Raw genomic sequence first — 20,783 nt, forward strand, 5'->3', positions numbered from 1 at the left:
TCATGCTGAGTCATGGGCCGCTGAAAGCCTCCATCTCAATCCCAGCAGAGCGGCAGACCTAGTTTACCAGGGTGGGGAAGGCTTCCCCGTTCACCTCCCTGCTTTACCTTCCCCTTGGCTGCAGGCTCCGCCAGTCTGGGCCCAACCCAGCCGCTACATTGGAAGCAAGATTCACAGGCAGAAGTATTTCCCTGACCTTCTTTCTTTCATTTGTCCTGCCTTTTGTCAAAAATTCTTGGAATCCTCACCTTCAGGGCTGTGGCAAAAGCAAGATCTTGCGTGTATGAAGTCCTAACATCAGCGCATATTCTGATATAACTTCTTTTTCTGCCAGAATCAGCCGTGAAACAAATTCTTGATATTGCTCATCAGGACTTTGCCTAATATTGCTGAATTCCTCCATTTTTTTCCCTGCATCTCGAGCCTGATCCAAAGCTTGTTGGAATGGAGATCTCCAAGGGTCTGAGACAAAGACTTTGGGAGCAGAGAGCTGCAGAGGCGCAAAGTTTAAAATGGCCACAGCTGTGATATTCTCATCTCCCAAGTTATTCTCAGACTCCAAGTTTTTTCTCATATTTACATTCCTCTGTTTCTACCTCATTCTGTTCAAACAGCTTCTTCTCAAATAAAAACATTTGTACAAAAAGAAAAAGGTCCCTCACTTTTGATCCTACAACCCCCATATTTATTTTTCTCCCGAATTATTTCTTATACTTTCTCACCAAACTCTACTTAAAAGCTTTACTCTCTAAAAGCTTTATACTTACTTCGTGTTACTTTATTATTATACTCTCCCCCAAACTCTACTTAAAAGCTTCACTCTCTAGAAGCTTTATACTTACTTCATGTGTACACTTCTGGGGGCTTCGATTACCTCTCCTCTTTCCCTTTATTTTGATGGCCACACGTATGGGCACCAATTGTCGCGGTCCATCCACGACGAGTCTATTACGAGGTCTTCAAACAGGAAAAGGTATGGAACTGAAATAAATGATAGACATATATATCTACACACACACACACATATATATATACAGATGGATTCAGGAGGACGCCATGGCAAACAGTCTCTACTGTTCCTTAGCCATAATGTCCGTACTCCCAGAAGCACATCCACTTTTACTCATAGAAAAAATGTGTTCCATCAGCAATTCAATTAAGTTTCCAAGGCAACTCAAAGACAACCCCCACCATACTATCCAAATCTACTTTAGACTAATAAGAAACTAGCTTCCAGCCTCTTCTGGAGAACATGGGTGAGACAAATGAGAATCAGGTGTAGCTTTTTGTTAACTAGACTAATGACGTGGGGTTTGGGCCCAGCACCTCTGTCCAGATTGTAAAAATACCCTGTTTATTTATTTGGTCCCTAGCAGCCAACACCACAGCACTGGCCATGGAGTTCAGCCCTCTGTAAACACCAGGAATGTATCATCTGTCAAACTCTGACCTACGTCTCCTCCATCTCTTTATTCTTCCCTCACAAACTCAACTTTCAAACTTCCCGGCAACTTATCTTTAATGGGATTTTTGTTTGAATAACTTTAATGTTCAGGAATAGTTGGCTAGTTTTCTTCCACCCTGAATCCCCCTGCAGGTGAGAAGTGGGAATAAGAGTGGCTTGGATTCCTGGTTGAATCCACTCTCCCCTCTGCGAGTTCCTAATGAAGGACATTAGTCTCTGGAATATGCGCAAGTGATCAGACCTTCCTCTTCATAAACATTCAGGGCTTAAAATGAATACTGTCAACAGAAGCCATCCTATTCTTTTGAGTTATGATCTCTGAATTCTCTTTTCTATTAGCTCAGTTCACAGTATATGTGTGAGAGAGGAGAGGACATAGTGGTCATCTAAATTCTTGTTAAACTGACAAACACATCCAAAGTCTGAGGAAATGGTGGTGACTTTGGGGCACTTTCTGGGTTGTGTGCAGGGAGGCGACAGTGGCGAACTCTAGTGCAATATTGCAATGGGGACAGAGCCATAACTCCTCCAGTTTGTTAGCAGGGGCACAGGTGATGGAGTGTCAGCTCCGTGCTGCCCAGAAGGATACCAGCCACAGGTCATACACAGCTAGAGAAGAATATTCTGTTGATAATAGCTAGAGTCTAAATAAGCTTGTATTATTTATAGGGGCCACTTCTCTGCCCTCTGCTTCTCCACCAAACCAGCCAGTGTTGAGGAGTCTGTTGTTAGCGGACACCTTAGCATCCACCTCTTGAAGACTCCCTCTCAATTTAGAAACTCTGCTGGCAGTGTTACTGACATCTAGTTTGCTGAGCACCTACTTGATGGGTTGAGAAACTCACTACTTACTTACGAAGAGAGATTGTGCCATGCAGCATTGCCGCATAGCTCCAAATATCAGGAAGTCACATGTTAGGAACAGCTGAGAACTGTCTCCCTATAACTCCAATTCATGCTCTTTGGGGACATACACAGGTCTCCATGGCTACTTTTCAGAGAATTAAAGCCAGCACCTTTGACCTACCCCAGCCCTAGGTAAACCAAGGTTACTCATCAAGATCTTGGTTTCACATCTTCCCCCAGGCAGAGGATCCTCCTCTGAGTAAGCTCCATTTGTGTACTGGGATTTCCTACAAGCACATTGTACTTCGTGTGTGTGTGTGTGTGTGTGTGTGTGTGTGTGTGTGTGTGAGACAGAGAGAGATAAAGAGCGGGACAGATAGGGACAGACAGACAGAAAGGGAGAGAGATGGGAAGCATCAATTCTTTGTTGCGGCACCTTAGTTGTTCATTGATTGCTTTCTCATATGTGCCTTGACCAGGGGGCTACAGCAGACCGAGTGTCCCCTTGCTCGAGCCAGCGACCTTGGGTCCAAGCTGCTGAGCTTTTGCTTAAACCAGATGAGTCTGCGCTCAAGCTGATGACCTCAGGGTCTCGAACCTGGGTCCTCCGCATCCCAGTCCGATGCTCTATCCACTGTGCCACCACCTGGTCAGGCTGTACTTCTATTCTTAAACTGTAATAAGTAAGACTTGACTATGTACCCTAAGCTCATCCTCAGGGGGACCTTTTATCCTTGGAGAACATGAAGTAAAAAAGTCTGGGCTTTGCAGTGGTTGGTTGGTCTGGGTTGGCTTATGTACCAGAGCATGAGACTTACTGCCCCAGGGAAGAGAGCAACTCTAGGCTGCTGGTGGCCACAAATGCACACTCACACACTCATAGACACATACACACACCCACTTGGGATGGGGTGAGTGGAAACCCTGAACCTAATCTATTCTCTCCTCCCATCCCCCATCTGGTAGACTCCCAATGCCTTCTGTTACGGCAGCTAGATGTGCTCCCACCAGTGATCACAGCTGACTCCTGGAGGAAAGGGCCTCCCCTTGCCCAGCTTTTACTTCATCGTCAGCTCTATCAAAGTCACAGTGTGATTTAAGTCACGGCTTTTGATTCTGTCAAGTGAAGAGATTGGATAGGGTCACTGCCAAGTTCTTTCCTGCTTTTACTGGGAAGCTTCCCTCTGTAGGACAATCAGCAAAGCCTTGCATACCAGGTGCTGGCACAGACACACCTGGCTATGTTGTCAGACTTGTCTGCAGTACCTGAGCCATTGGGAAGAAGCACGCTGATGGCGACCTAATTCCTCCTCACCCCTGGTGTACACCGGTTATTGCATGGAGACTCGGGAGCTCAGGAGTTGTCAGCTCAGCATTCATGCATCACTTCTGAAATTGCATGGAGGGTATAAAGAGAAAACCAAGGACAAGAGCTGCTGGGGAGAGATCTCTGGATCAGAAATTGGGGTCATCTCAGAATCTGGTCTCAGCCACAAACTATCTGTGAGCTTTGGACAAGGCTCCTGACCTCCAGGCCTCAGTTTTCTGTTGTACTATTCTAATAGCAAAAATTTCCCTTAGAGAAGTTTTATACCTATTAGATCTTCTGCCGCCAGGAACTAATCTCCTGAGAGACAGGTCTCACATTCATCCAATCGTATAGGAAGGTGTTAGAAAATCACTTGTAGTGGCATTGAATTGTGCCACTCAGAACCAGCTGCCTTCACTGCTGAAGAACGTGCTTCTCCAAATGTTGGAAGTTCTCCTGGTTGATAGCCCCTGCTCCTAGCTGTTAGCTCAATCTAGACATTGCCCTTGGCTGAAAAAAGCCCCTTCTCCCAAGGTCACTGCTCCCCTCTTTGGAAGCAGACTCCATAGAATGTCTTTATCCAAAATCTGGATAAACTGGCCAGGAAAGTGCACAGGGTGCATATAGATAGGAGCGGATTCTAAGGGCACCAAATCAAGGGGGACGAGGGAGAAGTTACATAGATGCATTGTTCTGTGAGACAGGATTTAACAGCCCCCAGGAGATGGTGCTCACATGCTGTTAGGATGCCTCTGGGAAGCATGGAGAAAGGGATGGCTTGAATCAAGGAAGGTAAAAATGCCAGCAGTGCAGTGGCAGATGGTGGATCAAAAGTCTCAGAAAAATGAGCATGCTAGAAGATGATGTACCCTGTAAGGCTGGGAAACTCACCAGCTGGTTGTATTTAGTGGGAGGACCCAGAAGATGCTCCATTTCTCAAAGCAATAGGAGAAGTTCTAGAAAGAAGGGCACCAGAATCCACAGGAGCTTTCTCTGAAGACCATGGTTGACAGTCGAAGAATTTAGAGATTTAGGTTCAATAACAGCCATGGGATGATTAAGATCTACAAATAATAGAAGCCAGGTTGTGATGCTTAATACTCAGGAGGCAATAGGTACAATTATAGTGATGAGGTAAAGTCAGAATGGCAAACACTGCTGTGTCCCCAATAGGTAGACTACACGGGTTTGTACCTGTTTCTGGACTAACCTGAGAAGTTATGCTAATTGGATACATGTCAGAAATTTGATAAAACCAACTCCATCTGGGATATCTTAGAATAGAGGCCAGCAAAACATATGTAATGATGCAGATAGTGAATATTTATGCTATGCAGGCCACACGGTCTCTGTTGCAGTGACTCTACCCTGCTATTGTAGGGTGAAAGCTGCCTTAGATAATGTGTGAATGAGAATGCTGATATCTGTATTCTAATAAAACTTCATTTACAGAAACAGGTGCTAGGTCAGATTTGGCCTATAGGCCATGTTTAGCTGGTCCTTGACCTAAATATGATACAGAGCCTATAAAATGAGATGCCCACTGGTCCTTTTTGGCCAGGAGTTAAAGATCTTCCACATTGCCACATTGGGTGATGGACTGGCCAGTTAGGGTCCTGTCCACTTGTTAGTTTTCCAAACAACAACTAGATATTACACATGTCCTATGTACTGATCCTTCTATAATGATAAACCAGATGTGATCCACACCTTTTAGGGGTTAGCAGGGAGTCATGGCGGTGCAGTTTTTCAAGTATCACAAAAGCTCCATGAGGGACAGAGCACAGTGCAGACCCAAAAGAGCAGGTGACAGATTCTTCTTCCAGACTCTTTGAAACATGTAAAGCAGTAGTAGGACATGTCCACAGGGAGAGCAGCCTGGAGGTTCGGTGACAAAGGGATCTGTGATAAAGACCCAGCTGGGAGGTCAAGTGTGGCCAGAGCCATGGACTTTATCCCAGAACATGGTGCAAGCAAGGGGAAGGTTTTAATCCTGGGAGTAGTATTGTGAGATTTGCATTTTACCAAGGTGCCTTTGAAGGCAGATTGCCTGATAATTGGGTGGTAGTATGGGGCAGGTAACAAATATAAAACAAATAAAAAATATAACACTTATTTCCTTTTGATATTACGCACATCCTATTTTTAAATTAAGTTTATTATTTATTTCTCTCTAACCTTGCTACAGTATAAACAGCCAAAGGCAGAGATTCATTTTGTTCTCCATTTCTCCTTTCCAAGTGCCTAGGATGGCAGTGGACACAGGGAAGGTGCTTAAGATGCATTTGTTGAATGAATAAATGAATGAATGAAAGTTTCACTCCTTGTGAAACAGAGGAGGAAAGTGTCATTCCACTTTCAGTTTCATCAAAGGCTGGAAGAAGCAAATATCTTTACTAACTCGATTCACAGCTTTTTGGCTATGAAAAATCCAAAAGAACATTAATGGGTACATGGAATGATCCGAACTGGGAAGCATTACCAACGACACACAGGCCAGCTTCCAAGAGCCACCTGTAAAGCAAGAGCCCTGGGCTGGAAATCCAGACGTCTGTATATTTATCCCCACCCTGTCACTTACTTGTTGCGTGAACCTGGCAGGGACACTTCCCACTCTATCCCCCTATGGGACAAGACTGACTCTTATATCAGCGTAGCTCAGTGAGTCTGGGCCATAGTAGGTGCTTAGCAAATAGGTGCTGAGTGACAGTTACAATAGGAATTGAAGGGGACTCCTTATGGCCTGCAAAGTTGAAAAGGTGTGGCTAGGAGGATGAGAGATAAAGCCCTCAGGGTAAACTATCTCCCTTTATTTTTAATGATACAGTACTGTGGCCCATCATCCCTAGCCACTTCTCATCTAATGGTTTTCCAGCTCTGGTGGAAGCTCTTGATATGCAGATTCTTGTTATCGTAGAGAAATTCAGGTCCAGCTCCATGCACCATCTCCAACCCTGCGCCCTCCTGGAGATACAGAAGGCGACTCAGAAATCCTAGTGTTGTCGCCTGACCTGTGGTGGCGCAGTGGATAAAGTGTCGACCTGGAAATGCTGAGGTCCCTAGTTCGAAACCCTGGGTTTGCCTGGTCAAGGCACATATGGGAGTTGATGCTTCCAGCTCCTCCTCCCTTCTCTCTCTCTGTCTCTCCTCTCTCTCTCTCTCTGTTTCTCCCTCTCCTCTCTAAAATGAATAAATAAATTTAAAAAAATTAAAAAAAAAAAAGAAGTCCTAGTGTTTCAGTTGCTGAAAGCTGAGACCTGGTGCACTCAGTGCAGGAAACTGGCTTTCCATACAACCCTCTGAGCCAGGCCAGCATTCCCCAGGCACTGCGGTTGATCTCTGATCCTTGAACACTCTAGTTTTACTGAGTTTAAGAGCCCTACTGGGAAGCAGATCATTTGCTTTATAGGAGCTATTCCAGTCCCTCTCCTCAGAGATTCTCCCTGTTTAATTTTCCTCCAACTGCTTAGTTCTCTGTGCTGAAACAATGCTTTATATGCAAACTTTGCAGTGAAGACAACTTAAAAAGCCCACAGAGAGAGATGCAAAATGTTTCAGAAAAGAAAGAAGCAAGCAGGCCAGAATCAGAAGTCATTTCCAAACTGGTGTGACAAAAAGAGAAATGTACTTTTCTATTTTTACTATGTCTGTCCCATGGCTGTGCTTGACCCCAGTGCAACCTCCTGGAAATAGTCTTGAGCCACACTTTAAGTAGCTAGGACTGAGGAAGCACCCCCTCTGTTTTCTGTACTTAGTCATCATGGCCTAGAGCAGGAACATGGGCCGGGGGAGTGAGGCTCAGGAGTAGGGAGAGAGAGATTTCAGTTATACCATGAGCATGTGGTCTTGCATTTGTTAACACTCCTCAAGTACTTATTATGTGCCAGGTCTGGGCACTGAGGACACAAAATTGATTTAAACAAAATCTCTGCCCTGAAGGAATTCATGGTGTGTTAGGGGGTAGAGAAGGGCAACCAAATATAACACAATATGCCCAAGGTATGCCTCCTGGAAGCCTCGACAGGGTGCTGGGGGAGCTCCAACTCCATGTGTGCATGTTTCTTAGCCTGAGTCAAACTTCCAGATGGCATCTGGCAAACTAAAAGAGTTGGTACTACAGAAACCTGTCTGTCTGAGAGAAAGATGACGGTGAGGTTTCTTCTGGTAAGAAAACCTTAGTCATGAGAGAAGGATAATTCTGATGTAGTCTGGTGTCTATTACTAAAGGGTGAATGGAGGAGAGGAGTACAGCCAGATTAGGTATTCCTCTTAAACATGTGTGAAGCAGTGGGATGCAAGAAGCACAGCTGGAGTGCTCTCCCAACCAGTGGAGTTCTCAAGCCAATTCTTTATGGCTTATAAGGGCTGTCTGTATGCAACTTGTTCTGATAGCTTCACTGTGGTAGCTTGAAATTAACCATAGTGGACTATTTACATCATGGAAATTGGCAAGTAAGTCAAGGCTATTTTATACTCTGGAAACCTGGTCATTAAACATTTACCAGCATACAACTAACAGAATATAATCAATAAGGTGAAAGAGAAGACAATCTTGTTTCCCAAACAGTCCCTGACTACAGTATAGTTGGGCATGGTGAAGTTCAAATACAGGATTTCCCAAAATAAGTACTGCAAAATATAAGCCATGCACACTTTATGTGCCTCTTGGAGTTATAGTGCATACAAGCATTTTAAAGGCTCTGAGGAATATCATAAAGAAACATGCTTACTTTTGTTTAGAGTAGTGCTTCTCAGGCTTTAACATGTGTAAGATTCACAAGGGGGTTTTGTTAAACTTACAGTCTGTGTTGAGGCTGAGTTCCTGCATATTTAACAAACTATAGAAATGATCCCTGAAAGTATAGTCTTTCCTGCATATGTAAGAAGCTACCAAGTGATGCCAATACTGCTGGTCTATGGACTATGCTTTGAAAAACTGCAATTCAGAATCCCTCAACTTATTTAATCACAAGAATTAGCAGAACTCTGATCCAGGGAATACACTTTGGAAACCTTGCCTGAGTATATTAATGATAGCAGACAGGGGTAGGGGAAGAGTGAACAAGTCCTGGTAGCAATCACTGCATCTCCAGGACTGAGTGGGGACTGTGGGGTCTACAGGAGCAAGAAAGGATCCTGGGTAGACCACAATTTTCAGGATGTAGTCAGGGGAGCATGATGGAAAACACTTCCCAAGACAGAGGTGGAGATGGGGTTCCCCCTGGGGCAAGCTTATCCAAGAGCATGTGCAAGGTCCTACAGGGGCAACGTCCTGAAATCTGGGTGGGTACTCTTGGCACAGTCCTGGGTTTCTACATTATGTAATTGGTGGAATGAGAAAGAAAATATTAGCCATTACTGTGAATATCACTAGTTCATCCCCACCGGCTGGTAAAGACTGGCCAAAATGAATTAATATCTCCCAGAGGAGTTTGAGACAGTTTCCCAGAAGAGGGGACAAGTTCTGTCTGTAAGATGAGTAGAAATCCACTAATCAAAGGTGAAGCATGAACTTGGGTAGGGGAAGGCCAGGGAAGGCAGTGTATCCCATGAAATGCACGGGGAGTGCATTTCAGTTTAAAGGACCAGAGAAGAAGGGCCTGCGACATGCTGGCCTAGACAGGGTGAGCTGGGGGCTTTGCACAAGATTTTCTTCCACCTGGTGCCTAACTCATATGGAAGAGAGGTGGCTGTGTGGAGTTCAGGGACTGTCACATGCTTCTGAAGTCTCATGTCTGGCATAGGAGGGGAAGGAAGTTCTGGAGTGGGGCTGCATAGGAGAAGGAAGTAGAAAGAAACATAGATCCCTAAGGAAATAAACTTTTCAAAAGAAATTACCTGAAGAGTCAGGGGACTGAATTATATTTAATGAGTTGACATCATGGTTTGGTCTTATTGTTATAGATAAAATTATATTTCCGAGGGAGCTTCAGTAATGTAATAAAGCTGGAGGCAGTTGAGAGGCTGCCATTGGTTTCCCATGGAGTGCTTACAGTTCCGCTGAACAGGTCGGCGGCACTGGCAGAGAGCAGCCCATCAGCCCCGCCAGGGCTGCAAGCCAAGTCTGGGATGAGCAGGAGGAAAGGAGGCCCTGGGAGGTGGCAGGCTCCCAGTGCAGCTCCCAGTGCAGCACAGACACCACTTCCTGGTCTCAGGACAGCCCCTCTGTGCGGGTCTCCACACCTCCCTCCTGGAGGCTCTGATCCCACTGCAGGGCGTTTGGTTCATGTATGTCTGTTCTTATCTCTCCTGCCAACTGCTGGGCTCCCCAAGGAATGGAATCTTGACATATGAAATAAATAATACAACTAAAATTTATGAGCACCTGTTACGAGATACACAACTTCAAGAATGTTATTTCCTTCACCTTTCACGTCCATCTCGCAAGGTCAGTATGACTCACCCATATTTACAGGAAAGGAAACCAAGTTGCAGAAAGGCTAGGAGGCTTGCGAGCGTCTTTTAGGGATGAGCTGTCTCACCTCCAGCCCAGTGCTCACCTCCGCATGGCAGTGGCTCTTATTCAGCTGTGTATTCCTCCCGAGCTCAACCCAGACATGTGCTGTGCTTGACCTTGTAAGAGATGCCTTCGTTAGCTCTGTTCATCCTTCATCCAGAAACTGCTTGTTTTAGCAGACATATATAATGAGGTGTTGAGAAAAAAGGTATTTCAAATTCATTGGATTCTACAGTTTGGTTTTGGCCAATTATATGTAGCTTTTACAATTATAACCCATTCATTCAACAACTTCCGTAGTTCACCGTGGTTGCAGTGGTGAACAAGATAGGCGTGATCTCTGTCCATGGTTTAATAGCGTTGAGGATCACATAACATGCGTTGGAAATTGTGTGTAACATTTGTCTCTATTTCAAAGTCTTAACCAAAGGTTATCATTTGCATCTCTGTCCATGTGAAACAAGGTCTGTACTCCTTTCTTCTAAATCTAGATAAGCATTAACACATAAATGCCATTTTAATTTGCCCTTTTAGCTGTGGTCAGTTTTGCTTGACTTCTTTGTCTTAATGAGTTTAAGGTTATAGATTTTGGGGCAAAAAGATCATGCCTTTGGTATAAGTCCAGAGAACCTGGGCTCTTAATAGTTAGCAGCAGGAGGGTACAAGAGCAGAATATCACAAGCAAAAGTTAAGGAGTTGAGTACCCCCAGAGTGAGCATTAGGGTAATACGGGTGGCTGGTTGCTGTAAAAGCCCAGAGGAGGAATAACTACCCTGATCCAGGCAGAATCAGGAAAGCTACAGGAAAGACAATATCTATGTGCAATCTGATATTCAAGTAGGAACGGACAGGTAGAGGGAGGGATGTGTATAAAACTCAAAGAAGATCAAAATCACAGTGAGGCAGCCGGTGGTTCAGGATGGACTGACCACAATGTCTGATGACAGGAAATGGTAACAGATGCCATGGAAGGTTGGATCTAATATGATGAATGGTGGAGAATCAGTGATGGATTGGACAGGGAAGTGGCATGATTAAATTTTTATTTTGAGATATTGCTCTGGCTACAATGTGGAAATTGGTTTGTAGTTAGAAACAATGACAAGGGGCAGGTGACTAGACAAGAAGCTGTTACAGTTGTTCAGATGGAAGATGATGACACAGAACTGAGTGGTGACAGTGGGGATGGCAGGGAATGGGCATATTTGGGTGACAATTAGGAGGGGACCACAGTAGGAAATGGAATTGAGTAAGGATTGAGACACGGTCAAGGGTAGCTCCAAGTCGGCTCGCTTGAATCACAAAGAGCCCAAAGTGGTGTCATTCCCTGATGTGGGGAACCCAGGGGAGGAGGAAGGTTTTTGTTCATCTCGTTTCATTTGAGAGTGAATAATAAAGAGGAAAAGTTTATTTTTACATGAATGGAGGTATCTGTGGGACTTAACCTGCAGGACGTAGCTGGGCATACCTGTCTGAGCCTTCAGAGTAAGTTGAGAGAGCTGCAAGAACAGACCATTCACGGCTACAGGGCAAGCCTAGGTCAACGAGCCCCCGAAAGAAGCCAAGCTGGAGAAGTCAGCAGGGCGGGAGGAGTCCAGGGGAATGCAATAGCACGAAGCCAAGGGGAGAGGACACGGCAGGAAGGACAGGTCTCTCAGCAATGTCAAGTGTTCACTCTCCCACGCTCTGCTTCTTTTCCGTAGGGGCTTTTGGCTTCATTGCTGTTGCTCAGCTATGTGTCTGAGGGAGGTGATCAGGAGCAGGCATGGAGAGGGAGCTGGACATCCCTGGGCAAGTGTGGGAGTGGGTGGTGTAGTTGCGACTTTTTGGAAGTAACTGTGGCCAATATTTCACTAAAGACGCAAGGTGTCTGGGCTGGAAAAAGACCAGGGATCAAGGGGCAACTTAACATGCATCACATACTATGTTTATCCACTTATTTATTAAAGAATGTTTATAGAGCACCTATTATATTTCAGAATCCATGCTAAGCTCCAGGCCAGAGATTTCCAACCTTTTTTATTTCATGGCACATGTAAACTAGTTACTAAAATTCTGCATCTCATCAAAAAAAATTTTTTTTTTCTGCCAATCTGACAAAAAAAAAAAAAATAGGTATAATTTAAAACCATTCCCAGCAGAAGGCCATTGTGGTGTTGGCCGTTGTCTTTTTTTGTTGGACAACCTAAGGGAAAGCGGTCAGTGCCCCTGACTAAATAGTCAGACACTGCATGTTTTGAAAGTTCTTACGGCACACCAGTTGGAAATCTCTGCTCTACAGTCTAGGTGGTCAAAATGGGACAGTCTCCAGATGTCAGCAAAGATAAATTCAATAATTATATAAATTAATTATAACTATAGAAAAATACCCCAGAGGAGAAGTATCAGGTGTTATGCGTCTACAGAATAGAAGGACTTACAGTGATTTAGAGGAGCAGGGAAGACTGCCAGACAGAGAAATATTTAATAATTGAGACCTGATCAATGAGTAGATCACTTAGTAGATGTTTGCTATCTATTCGAAAAAGGGGGAACAGCACTTTCAACCAGAACAGCCAGCTGGATGTGTGCAGCAGGAGGAATCCTGGCGCGAGAGCGAGTTAGCCAGCTCTGTGTTGGACACCCTTTGGGGCAGGGAGAGCAGAGGCCCAGAGAGATAAGGCGCACCGGGGCAGGGCGGGGCGGGGCGGGGCGGGGCGGGGCAAGCCTTGGGCTGAGCCAGACGGGGAGGGCTGGTCCGGCCAGCTATCAGCAGCGGAGTGGTGTGATCGGATTTGCATTAAAACCTCACTGTGTCTGCAGTATGCAGAATGGATCGAAGGTACGCATGTAGGGATGCAGAGAATCCACGTGAGCCTGTTGTATTCACCTGGGTGTGCGGCTTCCACTGAGGGTCCACCGGTTGTAGCAGCCACGGGATGAACTCTGCGGTGTGCAGGGCGTGTGTGCGGGGTGTCAGGGAGGAAGAAGGATGTCTTCTTCCAGAGTTTGGAATCTTCTGGAGGACACAGTGTCATGAGCCCTTTAAAGAAGGAAAAGCACGGGCTGAATATAAAATCAAGAGCGGAGGGTCACACAGCAGAAGGCCCCAGGGGGGAAGAGCCGCTGCAGACCACCGGAAGGGGGAGAGAAAGACAAGGAAGGGGAAGGGAGCCTCATGATTGAGTTCCCAGAGGAGGAGAATATCAATGACCGGGCTTCCATCGGGGTCCATGGTGGGGAGCAAGCAGCGAGGGCACATTTTAGCGTGGAGCAGGACCTTCTTCTGACCAGTGGAGGTGGCTTATTTATTCATTTACCACTGGACCTCCCAGGGGAGGCTTTCACCCCCTTCGCGTCACTCCCCAGCGGAGCAATCAGTTCTGCAAAGCTTCCGATTTTAGAGCTCATCATGTGCCTTTCCTCCCTGGGAAAGGACTATTTGCATGTTTTTATGAGTCTTATTACATAGCTTTATGACTTGTACATGTAATAATAGTGAGCCAGACGTTCATGGGATGTGTCTCCGGAGAAGTCATCAGTCGAACATAAAAATGTAAATCCGTTTGGAAAAACACAGGCCAGTTATTGAAAGTGAAGCCTGCAGAACACGGTTCCCCAGTGATAAATTAGCATGGGCCCAGCGACACGCACACTCGGCTCAGACCTGCCCCTCAGACCATCTGGAAACAGACGATGCCTAATAACGCAGAATAATAAAATCAGCTCGGTTCCCATTTACAAATGAAATATTGGAGGATGAGTGATTACATGGATCTAAAGTGAATGGGGATACTTTTCCCCAAACTGGGGCAGGGCTACATGAGTCGGGGCAGAAAATGGTCAAAGATTTCGTGGGTTATCTTGTGAATCCTAGGACAAGCCTGTGTTTGAAAACAATAAAACTCAGATTCCATGAGGTTGATTCTCTCTATAAAATTGACCTGTCGAAACCCTCAATGAATGACTGTACTTTCGCTGACAAACAGATATCAATATCTAAAATCGCTTCCTGCAGTTTCTTTCCACAAAGCAATAAGACAGTTTGAGGCCAATAACAGCTCTTTAAGTGGTATTCTCTGCTCCTGTCACCCAGCAGCTATCAGCAACAAAATGAAAAGGTGAAAAAGATAAAGCAAAAATCAGGGCCACCTGCTACATGCTAGTGGGGCTCCTTATTCTAATAGGACAAGCCAGAGCAACTGTATTCTTTTCCCATTTTATTAGCATTTCCCTCTAAAGTCATATAGGTCTTTCAAGAGCAATTAAGACTATTATTTGCCTGGCTATTAAACAGGGAACCAAGCAACTGAAAGTTTATGTCACATGTAATTGAGAAGTAATTGAGCTGGAAGGGCCCTGGCTGGGGTGGATAGCAGCAGGCTCAGGAGTTGTATGTCGTAATGACTCTGGTCCTGGTTCTGGTTCTGGATGGGTTTTTGAGTTTGCTTCTCATGCAGCAGTGCTGTGGTCATTCTGCAGCTAAGCTAGGTAGAGATTTCTGTGCAGGTAGATTTCTGTGCTTGGGGAGAAGCAGCACAGCCTTCTTAGCATGGGGGGTATTGGAAGCAGGGAATTCTCACATATACCATAGAGATCTGTGCACCTGCCACCCAGCTCATTCCCGACTTAAATCCACCACCACCACCCTTCCATTTTCTATGTATCGATCAGATATCTGACAAACCTACATTTTTGTGCAAGTCTTATGCTGTGTGGTCTGGCTGATGTAGTTAGTGTCTTGAGTGTGTGTGCTGGGAGTAAGGGGTGAAGGCTGAGCTGATGGAGATTAGAGGAGGGCCCAGATTGAAGAAGCAAAGGAAATCCTTTAGGGCTTTCTGAGCAGGTATGGGGTGGACAAGGATCCTGGCTAGCATGTTTCAGGGGCAGCAGATCACATCAAGTTCCAAATGTGGGGAATGTAGTGCCCACTGGGGATCTGTGGGAAGGGAATGAGCCCTGTGGCTCAGGAAGGGGTGTGTGTAATGGGTGGTAGTGTCTGGATTGGGTCTTGAAAATGGCAGTAGGTGGAAGAGGCAAATGGGAGAGACCCTGATGGTAGAGGGAATATTGGCTACTTGCAGGGCTGAGTAGAGTTCCTCCCAGGCCAGGATCGACTGCTGTCTGAGGAATCTTCAAATGGTGGAGTCTTGGAACCTGCTTCTTGGGGCTTAGCCAGGGAGAGGTGAGCTCTAAAGTGGAGAAAGAAGGGGATGTAGATGGGAGGAGGTGAGGCCTAGGAAGAAAAAGTGAGAATAAAAAAATCACAGTTTCAGAGGTCAATAGTCCTAAATGGACCTCACTGGAGTGACATTAAGATGTTGGTAGGGCTGATTTTCTTCTGGAGGTGCTAAAGGAGAATAATTTTCTTGCCTCTTCTAGCTTGTAGAAGCCACTTGCATTTTTTGCCTCCTGGTAACTTCCTCCATCTTCCAAGCCATCAAGGTTGGGCTGAGTCCTCACACTGCCATCTTTCTCATTCTGACCGTCCTTTCTATCCTGCTCTTCTGTTTCTCAGGATCCCTGTGATTACATTAGCCTCACTCAAACAATCCAAGATACTCTCCCTATGTTAAGGTCTGCTGATTAGCAACCTTAATTCCATTTGCAACCTTGATTCCCATTCCCACCTAACCTAACACAGGTTCTGGGGATTAAGATGTGGGTATCTTTGGGGGAAACATTATCCTGCCTACCACAGGAGATCTCTATTCTTTTAGTCTTCACATTGCAAGGAAAGGGAATAGCAGGGTCTTGAACCCCTGGAGCTGTTGCTCCAGTTTTGGCCATTAAAACTTGCCATTGGCTAAGCTGTGTACTCAGTGTTGTGTGATCTCCCAAAATTTCAGACAATGCCTGTAGGGGGAGGGCCCCTAAGTCCTGATCTTGAGTTTCATCCCCTTGACCTAAATGCCCACTGGATACATTTTCTTGAATGTTAGCCTACTGGATGCCTCTTCTTGAATATACCAAGTCACTTTTAGGTGAGGTAGCACCATTTTTATCGCATTTGCTCCTCTTTTTTCTCCCTTTTCTCCCTCTCTCAATAGCCCTTGCCACCACTACCCCATGGGCTGAAAATATAAAGGTTATTGAATTTCTCCTTCACAAGGTCACCTACAGTCACTCACTAAGTTCTTACAGGACTGCCTTTCTTCATAAAGATCTGGGAGCCCATGTCTTTTTTCCTTTCTTACTCTCTCTGTACTCACTGCACTGTTCACCATCTTTCCCTGGTCTGCTGCACCAACCACAGCTTTCTACCAGTCAGTCCTGCATCCAGCAAGTGCCCATTCCTCATATCAAACCTTTGCAATGCTTCTAGAGCAATTGAGTATAAATCCAGAGCTCTAATTCTCTGTATCTGGTGGTTCCCTGTTTCACAGTATCAAAGTTCAACTCATCCAATGCAGACCAATGTCATCTATATTCAAACTCTTTCCATATTTATTTGCCACCACTCCCTCTAAGTTCCACCGAGGGGAGCCTGACCAGGTGGTAGCGTAGTGGACAGAGTGTTGGACTGGGACACAGAGGACTTAGGTTTGAAACTCTGAGGTCGCCAGGTTGAGCACGGGCTCATCTGGTTTAGGTAAAGCTCACCAGCTTGAGCCCAATGTCACTGGGTTGAGCAAGGGGTCACTCAGTCTGCTGTAGCTCCCTGGTCCAGGCACATATGAGAAAACAATCAATGAACAACTAAGGTGCTGCAACGAAGTATTGATGCTTCTCATTTTTCTCCCTCCCTCCCTGTCTGTCCTTATCTTCCCCTCTTTCTGTCTCTCCCTCTCTGTCTCTGTCACAAAAAATAAAGTAAAATAAAATTAAAAAGTTCCACTGAGATGATGCTGTCATATTATACTATCTCTTCTTTCTTCACAGATTGGGAGCAATTCGAGGGTAAGGTGGTTATCTTATTCATCTCAGTATCCTCTTTCCTCTTTAAGTAGAATGCTCTACAGATGCTTAAGCAACTAGTCAATAAAATAGCCACTAAATTCTTCCTGTTGCTTGATTTTAGCTATGCTCCCAGAGCAACTCGTAGTAGTAAGCAGGGATTGCCAACTGGGTGACAGGAGCCCCCTGCTGTGCCAGCCAGAGTCTCTATGGGTCTTGGCCATCTCCAGCCATGTTCAGGCCTGTCTCCTTGTTGCTCTGGGACACAGCTGCTCCCAGCATGCGAGGACTCCCAATTCAAGTCAAGCCAGAGCCTTCTGGTTTTCTGCACCAACTGTGGAGAAGTGGGTTCAGGCAGGTGTCTCCCCAGCCATTGTTGCTCATTCCTTACAGTTCATCCTCTTGAAACTTTCTTTTCACATGCTCTGCTCCTCAGCAATCTCCTGGCACAACTCCCTCCATCTTCAGAGAATAGCCTAAGGCCAACGGCCCAGGCCAGGCAGATGCAGGGCTTGGTGAGGAGGAAGGTGCCTCTGTTCAGAGTGCTTTGTTGTCTAAGTCTCACATCTCCCACGTACTCTTAGGTGCAGTAATCATTTTAAAATGGAATGGCAGCTTATTCTTTCTGCCATTATTTTCAATTATTTTCTTATTGAATTAACTCATTTGGCCTCATCTTTGCAGGGGTCATAACAACTTTAAGTAATATTAACTCTTCTATGAGAATGTCACAATCTGGAAACTTTATGATAATTAATTTCCATTTCTTTCTGTTACATTAAAAAAAAAAAAAGACTCCCAAAAGCCATGTCTCACATGCACTTTATGAGGGGTTCATAAGTTAATTATACTTACAAAAGATGCTTTAATATTTGCATTATTCATGACCCACCTTGAAAATACATTGTGCTTCAGTAGATTTTTGTGTGATCTTATAATGGTTCTGTGAATATGCACATTATGGCATCTGCACACTTACATTTAGGTGACAACCTCTGACCTCAGGCAATTATAAATAAGTGCCATCCAAGAAGTTTATTGAGTGGAGGGGCAGGTGACTGAGGAAGGACAGGCGGGCGGGTGTGTGTCAGTCATGCTTCTGTATCCTCTGAGCTCACGATCCAGTGGAGGCTGTGTCTGGGAATGATCAGTAGCAGAGAGTGAAGACGAGAGCAGAGGAGAGAATGACGTCTCCAAGACCAAGTACTGAAAGCCCACCTGATGCTTGTAAACCATCTATCTCCCAGCATCACTCATGTGCTGTGTTTAAAGCACACTACCAGGATAAGAAAGGTCATTAAAACAGAACAAACACATAACACAGCCCCTCAAGACTCCTGCAGAGAAGTCTTGTACTGAAGCACTGTATGTAGATCTTGGGCTTTGAAGAGCAAGAGGCAGAGTTTATAAATCTCCATGCTGCCCCTTATTTCCCTTGTCCTTGAAAGAAGGGTGTTGGGCAAATGAGTTTATAAAATTTGTGTTTCTTTTAGTTTGCTCACTTTTATTGTTAAAAATGGCTCTGGGCTGTGCCAGGTATATGTCTGTGGAATTGCTAATTACCTTCCTGCTTGGGAAGGGCCATTCTTATGCTAATGTATGCTGAAGGAGGGAGAAGCCGTGATGGCAGGGAAAGAGAGAGATGCTATTTTTGCATAGTGAGAGCAGAAAGGGAAGGTGTGCAGATGGGGAACGAGAAGTGAGGAGTGAGGGGCTTTTGTGAGCTCTGCTGAAACTGGTGGGGGTCTTTGATTCTAGGAAAAACTGGAAAAGATTCTCCTTGTTGTGGAAAGGGAGAATGTGTGAGTGGCTTCGGTAGTCATGTGTGTTTGTTTGCTCATTGGCTGGTACAAATCTTGAATAAAAAAATGGCCCAAAAAAAGCCCATCAAGAGATGACTGGATAAAGAAGATGTGGCACATATACACTATGGAATACTACTCAACATTAAGAAATGATGACATCGGATCATTTACAGCAAAATGGTGGGATCTTGATAACATTATATGAAGTGAAATAAGTAAATCAGAAAAAACCAGGAACTGCATTATTCCATAGGTAGGTGGGACATAAAAGTGAAACTAAGAGACATTGATAACAGTGTGGTGGTTACAGGGGGAGGGGGGAAAGGGAGAGGGAAAGGGGGAGGGGGAGGGGCACAAAGAAAACTAGATAGAAGGTGACAATCTGACTTTGGGTGATGGGTATGCAACATAATTGCACGACAAGATAACCTGGACTTGTTAACTTTGAATATATGTATCCTGATTTATTGATGTTGCCCCATTAAAAAAATAAAATTATTTTAAAAAAAATGGCCCACTATTTTTTAGCTCCACTGTTTCTTTACCATCTGTCTGAATGTAATGGGAAACGGCGTGTGCATGGCCACAATGGCTGCGACTACTGGCCTTACAAAGGGCAAACCTCGGGCCTATCTGCTGATTTACGACGTGCCAAGGGTCCCACAGGGGTTCTGGACCTCTGTCTCTGTGGTGTCTGTCTTTGTTCAGAGCACTCTAGTCCTCGTTTGCTGTTTGCTGGAAAAGAGCGAAGGTTCAATTTTTAACCACCAACTAGATCTCGGCAAAAATGTCTGCAATTTGAAGTACTCCCTGTGTCCTCACCCACTGCCTGTCTTCCCAGTGATTGAAGGAGCAGCAGAGGTGGGCCCATAGCGTCTGTCGGTGGAAACAGATGGCATTTGAGTGTTTAGGGGACAGTCTGTCACCTGTGACATTCTCCCTCTTCTCCACCTGTCAGGCAGATTTCTTCTTTATAGCTTGGATTTGCCTGAAAAAATGGTTCAGATTTCTGCTAGATTACCTAATTCTTAGAGGATGATAAATGCCCTCACTTAAGAGATAACGTGAAGAAAACCACAAGCCAACGCATTTTGAACATTCCCTGACTTCAGAATCTGAGTTTAAGCTCGGCTCTTAGTGTTTTATGCACCCAAATCCAATTAGCTTGGCCCCACTTCTTTTACGAGCCTTAGAGTGAGGAAAGGCATCTTGGAAGCTTAAGCTTTTGGGACTCCAGAGGAAGCACTTTAGATGTGTGTCCTGTCTGGACTGGGAGCGTGCACTGCTCAGCATGCTGGAGGGACTGTAATATCAAGCCTGGGTGTGCCTCCCAGTTATGTGGTTCTTAGGGGGATACCTGCCAGGGGTTTGTCTCTAGAGTGTGAGTAGGATTCCTGGTGGATTGCCGTATTTCCCCACGTATAAAACACATCCTTTTTTTGAAAAATTTGGGGTCTAAAAGTGGGTATATCTTATACAGTGGTTGTGGCATTTCAAATGCCATAGATGGAACTGAGGACGAGGCAACATATGAAGACAGTGATTCGTCATCAGACACAGATGAGGACAAGCTAATGGATGGGCGTTTTGACAGGGATGAGGAGTTGTATGAATTTTATGATGAATAAAACTTGAGTTCAATAACTTTATGTAATACATTTTCTTTTTTGTATTTCGGGCCCTCAAATTAAGGTGCGCCTTATACATGGGAACGTCTTATGCCTGGGGAAATACATAGAGATCCTGTTCACTGCATCTTGGGGAAAGGCAGGAAGAATGAACGCTGCTATGAATGCTGTCCTGCCTGGCTGGAACCTTCTCAGTGCAGAGCCACCTCCAGCCTTCAGGGAGGGCAATGAATGGGAGCCTGCAGGGACGCATGAACAGCTTCAGTCTGTTTACTTACTAACGTGTAAAGGTCTCCTGTAGCCGAGGCTGGTTTTGAATAAATACGCTTCTCTCCAAATCCGCAGCCCTATGCATCTGATGGGGCCTCTCTGCTCTCCAGTGCTCAGCTCATAAATA

The sequence above is a fragment of the Saccopteryx bilineata genome, chromosome 6 (genome assembly GCF_036850765.1).
Source record: "Saccopteryx bilineata isolate mSacBil1 chromosome 6, mSacBil1_pri_phased_curated, whole genome shotgun sequence".
Taxonomy (NCBI): domain Eukaryota; kingdom Metazoa; phylum Chordata; class Mammalia; order Chiroptera; family Emballonuridae; genus Saccopteryx; species Saccopteryx bilineata.